Source organism: Anas acuta, chromosome 5 (assembly GCF_963932015.1).
Source record: "Anas acuta chromosome 5, bAnaAcu1.1, whole genome shotgun sequence".
NCBI classification, from domain to species: Eukaryota; Metazoa; Chordata; class Aves; order Anseriformes; family Anatidae; genus Anas; species Anas acuta.
The window spans coordinates 33,069,834-33,075,833 of record NC_088983.1 but is presented as its reverse complement, the minus strand read 5'-3'; positions in this window follow the sequence as shown (position 1 = coordinate 33,075,833).

The following is a 6,000-nucleotide window of genomic DNA, read 5'->3' as shown; positions in this document are numbered from 1 at the left end:
CTGATTGCAGCGGGCGCTTATTGTCGGGTCGCGTGTCCCTCATTAAAGCCAAGCACAGAGAAGGCCTTTCATGTGGCTGTTTAGTTCAGCTTGTTAAATGGATGGGAGGCCGGAGGGAGGCGGGGGGGGGGGGGGGGGGGTTGGGGAGGGAGAGATAAACCTTCAGCTGTATGGTAATGAGGTCTTGCCACCTTTATGCCAGCGCCGCGCTCGCAAGGCTGCGAACCTTGGCGGCGTGGGGCACCTGGGGAGCCGCCCTGGGGCCTCGGGGCTGCCGCTGCCGTTCCCCAGCCCGGGCTCTTTTGGGACCGGGGGGGAGTAAAAGGGGGGGAAAAAGCCGGGTCCTGGCCGCGGCAGCACGAAGCGGCGCCCCCCGGCCGCGCCTCCCCGCGGAGCCGGTCCCGGGGTGGGGAAGGGGATGGGGATGGGGATGGGGAAGGGGAAGGGAATGGGGATGGGGATGGGGGGGCACCGCGGGCACGGTGCGGGGGCTGCGGGGGAGCCGAGGCGCGGGCAGAGGCACCCGAGGGGAGCTCTTTTGTCTCGGCCTCGTAAACAAGGCGGGAGGAGGAATGTGTCGCCGCTGATGGACTCGGAATTTTGCGGCGATCCGCCCGGCCAGATCCCGGCTTTACCAGCAGCAGCGTCAACTGTCAAAATCAAATCTGATGCTAATAGCTTCGGTACTAAATAAAATGAGAGGCCAGATAACATCAGTGCTTGATAAATGGTAATGAGTGTCTAACCTAGGGGAACAGAAGGGCTGTGGGGCTCTTTAATTCAGTATTGAAAGGCTAGCTGGGTACTGCAGGCTCTAGCAGATGTTAGTATGTGTGTGTTTTGATTTTTGACTTGTATTGGACGTTTATTAGGCTAACCAGAGCCACCCCACGCATGGCCACTTGGTCCAGGCACCATCTGGCACAAGCAGGGCGGCGTGCAAGAATAGGCCCCGCTTTGGTGCTGGAGATCCACAGGCAGCATCTACCATATGGACCCGGAGCTAATGTAGGTTAAAGCAAGACAAGCTGATCTCTGCTTTTCACAGCTCCGCCAAACCTCGCTGCGATCCCCTGGCCGCGCACCTAGGCGGGTGCCACCACCACCTTCCCAAGGCCCGGTGGCTGCCGCCCTGAGCTTTGCACCCAGTTTGCATGCTCTGCCCGGGCTCCACAAGTCGCTGCAACTCCCCACGTGTCCCCACAAAACAAATATTTCCAGAAGCCGGAGCGAGTGGTGCGAAAGAGATGTAAAATCCTCCTCGAAACTCCAGGGCATTATTGTGATTGCGGCTATAAAGAGAGCCCTAATAAAATAATAACCGGGGAATATAATAAACCACCTGCTGCATGTTGACACACGCACACAGGCTTCAGATGGAAAAAAAAAAAAAAAGTTGCGTTAACAGCATCGGACAGCTGAGCCTGGAAGTGCAGCCGTTACTTAGGGGATCCACCGGAGTGTGGCGTGTAGGGCCAGCACCTCGCGTGGGGTGCCAGGCCGGGGGGACACCCCAGAGCCGGGGCTCCGGCCACAAAGTGCAGGCACCCGGCTTTTTTTGGAAGGGGACACGCGTGAGCCTTTCCCTGCGTTTATTTTGGGAGCAGCACGCCAGCAGCTCGGTGCCCTGCAGGCGTCTCGGGGGATACCGGCCCCACCTGTGGCCGTGGGGCCGCGGCTCCTATAGGGACAGGAGCAAAAGGCTCGGCTGCAGCCCCCACGCGATTTCGGGGACACTCGGGGGGGTTCCTCATCTGCCCACTGCCCTGCTCGGCAGGGGTCCCGGTCTGCCCCAGCGCCTGCCCGAGAGATGCTCTACCGGGCACCCGAGGGATGCTTTGCCAAGACCTGAGGGGTGCTTTACCGGGAACCGAGGGGTGCTTTACCGGGAACCGAGGGGTGCTTTATCGGGACCTGAGGGGTGCTTTACCGGGCACCCGAGCCCGGAGCTTGCCCGTCTGTTCCCCGCCCGCCGCCCCTGCCCCACTCCGTGAGCCGGATTCCCCGATGGCTTTTAAACCCCTTAGCTAGAAAGTTGCGCATCGATTCAGCGCTGACACACACCCAGAGAGCCTAAGAAAGGGAGAAAAGAAAAGAAAAATCCCCCTTGCTTGTTTTGTTTCTGCCTAAATGTCCATAGCGCGGAGCATCTCTCCAGGGAGAGCCGCTCCGAGGGGTGTTAATGTGGTCGATTTGGGGTACAAATGTTTGGAAATGTTTCCCGATTCGCACAGAAGGAGGGGGGATTTGCAAACTGTTGCTGCCACATGGCTCCTCCAGCCTGCCCATTCTCATTGTAATGAGGCCGGCGCGTGCCTCATCTGCCGCGGGGCGCTGCCACGGGCCGGCCGGGCACGCCGTGTGCCAACTGGGACAGCGCGGCTCGGCTCGGCTCGGCTCGGCTCGGCTCGGCTCGGCAAGGCACGGCTCGGCACAGCATCCCCCCTCCGCCCCGCACCGCCCGGCCCCGCACCGCCCGGCCCGGCTCGGTACCGCCCGGCCCGGCTCGGCCCGGCTCGGAGAGACCCCCCCGGCCCTGGCCGGGCGCCGGGGCAGCGCGGCGGTGTGTGTGTGCCCATTGTTGCTCGGAGCTGAGCCCATAAAAATAAGAACATTTCTATTAAAGGGTATAACGATCACTATTGAGCCTCTCAGCTCCAAATCGATGGCTTCTTTTCCATACAAATGCCTGCTTATGCCTTTATGTTCTCCATCTGTTTGTAGCTAACACCTGCCATTCAATAAATCGATTTGGCCATTTAATGTAACAGCTTCCCGGGACATTTTTTCATGCCAGATGCCACAGCAGCTCCCAAGCCCTACCCCAGCCCAGCGCCCCACCGGCACAGCCGCCCAGCCCGGGGCTTCGCCTCGGCTGAAACTCTCTGCCAGGGCACGGACTGGAGCTGGGAAGGACACAAAACATTAAAAAGTGCCTTTTGTTTATTCTTTCCTATTTGTGTCGAGCACTAAAGTCACCGATCCCACCTTCCTTAACCCTGTGTTATCTTCATGCTGGGGTGAGGCTGGCTTGGGACCCCTGCACGGGGACCTTGTGGGACAGGGGACCCCATCCTTGTGTGGGTGTCGGGGCTGAGGTGTGCTGTGCCGAGCTGAGCTGGGGGAGCAGGGTGGAACCTCTCCAGGTGTCTCCCTGCAGGTCTCAGGGGAGAGAAAACAGCGTCACTGGGGAGATGAGAAAGTGGTGAGTAATGTGGTGTGGGGAGGTTTCACCGGGCAGTTTCCTCATAGAGGGAGGGAGAAGCGCCGGGCTGACCAATTTCCTCCTCCAGAGGCGATTTTAGTATTCCTGGGATCTTGTGTGACCACGCTTATTGCTTAATTTATTGTGCTATTGTGCCTTTCGAAGGCAGCTGAATCTGAATAAATAAAAAATTATAGATATGTATGTATTTCAGTTATGCGGGTCTGTTTCTTTCTTAATTAATTCAGTGCAGGCTGTGGGTGCCACTTTCAATGCACCTGGCTGTGGGAGCCCAATTGCCTTTGGAAGCCAGCAAGAAGTCCACGCAGTCATTTGGCACTTTTACCTGAGATGGTTGGACAGAATTGGGATTTCTCATAAAAAGCACCCCTGGAAACTACGACTAGACCTGAGAGGAGGTACCTGGGAGAGGAGGTACTTGGGAGATGCCCAAATCTGGGTCATTTTTTGAACCTTAGAGCCGTGGGTGGGATTGGCAGGGTCGAGCCGAGAGGCTGGATGTGCCTTACTGGGACCAGAGGTTCCCAAGTCTTTGTTCGTACAAAAGGCACTGTATGGGTCAACAGTCATGGATGGGACACTGCCTGAAGCAACTTAACAAAGTAAGTGCAGGATGGCTCTGGTTAAAGGGGCAAATTTCCTCTGCCTGCTCCTTAGTAAATGTCCCATGGGCCAGGCTTTGGGAACTCCTGCATCAGAAGGTCTGTGTCTTCCAACAGATGGTTGGGCTGCCCTTGGCTGCTTAGAATATGTTTGGGGCTACATTATATAGCGCCGAGTGAAGGGATCTGTCACAGAAAGCGGGTAAGAGGCAGTTTTAACCCTTTCCCCATGCAGGCTGTTCCACTGGGGCAGGAGCAAGAACAAGGCATCGGGGCATGGGGGAGCCCTTCTGGGGCAGACAGGGCTCGTGGCCTCCAGCCCTGCACCCAGCAGAGGTCCGTGACACCGTCACCCTGGTGGCATCCACCTCCTGTGGGCTGGTCGCCCGCAGGGGTTCGTGGTGGCCACACCAGGTTCCTGCTAAGCTCTCCTGCTTTCCTCGCTGCCCTCAGAGCCCAGCATTAGGCAGGGGCTGCTGAATGCCCAGGACTGAATTTTGGGTCAGATTTGGAGGCCAGTGTTGTAATAACAGGAGGAGAGGTCTACTTGGCACTCGGTGGAGCTGCACCTGCTTGAGCACCAGGATTAGTTGATTCAAGGCAGTTGTATTTTCTCAAAGCTGCAGACTGGTAAAAGCCAAGGGTGTTTAAAACACAGCTGGACACCTAGGTGAGAAAATACTTTTTAAAATCCCTGTGCTAGAGGTAAAACCTGCTAATGACCGAAGAAAGAGAAAGACCATCCTGACATTTTATTCATAGCATTTTTATTTATTTCTAGTAAAAAAGATTTTAACCAGGAGCAGCTGCTCCCACAGCCCATCAAAAGCGATCCTAGATTGTCCAGATGGAGTCACTCAAGACAGAGACATGAACAAGGGCTGCCACCGGCTCCAGGATTTCTGGGTTTGTCCTATTTTAAGAAGATCTCACATCCTGTGAACACTGCTTATGGGAAATGATTGGATGCAGAAATCCTAGTGGGGGCCCATGAGGCAGCCTCATGTGGAGCTGTGGCGATGTGGCATGCTGACATTTTGACATAACGTGGTGATGATTTTATGCTAGCATCAGCCCTCCAAGAGGAAAGTAAATATGTGACATATTGTTCAGGGAAACAAAACAAACCAAACAATGAGGTCCTGTGCCCAGTGACTGATGTAGCCTCTGCAGGCCCATGCAAAACCTCTTTTTCTTTGTGATCTGGGGATGCTGGGAAAATGAGTGCATCGGGGTATCCAACACCCATCCCTGGCCCATCCAGCCCTCCTCGCTTTTTGTCTTTGTGTGCGGCCATGCAGGGAGCAAACACAGAGCACCCGCTGCGTTTCTATTGTTTCTCCTGTCTAATGGCCCTACTTAGCCATGGAGGAGTGGGATGGATTTGCGCCTTGCGCACATTGTTCTTGGGGTTCAAAAGAATACTTAAACTAGAGCAGTAGTTAGTATGACAATGGAATAGAAATGAACATTCACTCCAGTGGCTGCGGATGGCACGGGGGGCTTAGATAATGGGACAAGGGAGAAGAAAATTAATGAATCTGTCTGTCTGTCTGTTGACCCATCAGCATAAATATCTTGTCAGTCATATGTGACAGCAGATCTATTTGGATGGCAAAAGCTGTGCTTGCCCAGGCTCCCGGCTGTATTCTCTAAATCAGAAGTTTCATCAGGTAATTTAGCAAACTAGGGAAAGTTGGTGCTTGACCATGTAGCATGCCCCGAATGGGTGTGCAATACATGCTTCATCTCCAGTGCTAAATGATGCACAACAATGGGATACTGAGGGCATGGGGTACCCAACTCCTTCCTCCTGCTCTTGTCCCATGGTGGCAGTATCTCCTGCAGCCCTGGGATGGCATGGAGATGTTCCTCCCTCCACTGGGCCTGTCTTCCCACCTGTGGAAGGGCAGAGAGCAGAGATCCGCCCCACCCTGGAGGGGGTGTAGCTGTTGTGATGGAGGGATGAAACAGAAGGGTGAGGCTGAGGCACTATCTTGTTTAAAAGTTTAGGGTGAGACATGGGACCTCTGTGTATGGTTCTGTGTACACACACACACAAACCCAGAGTGGGAGACCCAGCTTAGGGTGGGAGTTGTCCCACCTTACTTTAGCTGTGTAACAGATATATGGGCCATGTTAAGCACCCACATTTCCTCTGGAGACAGCACT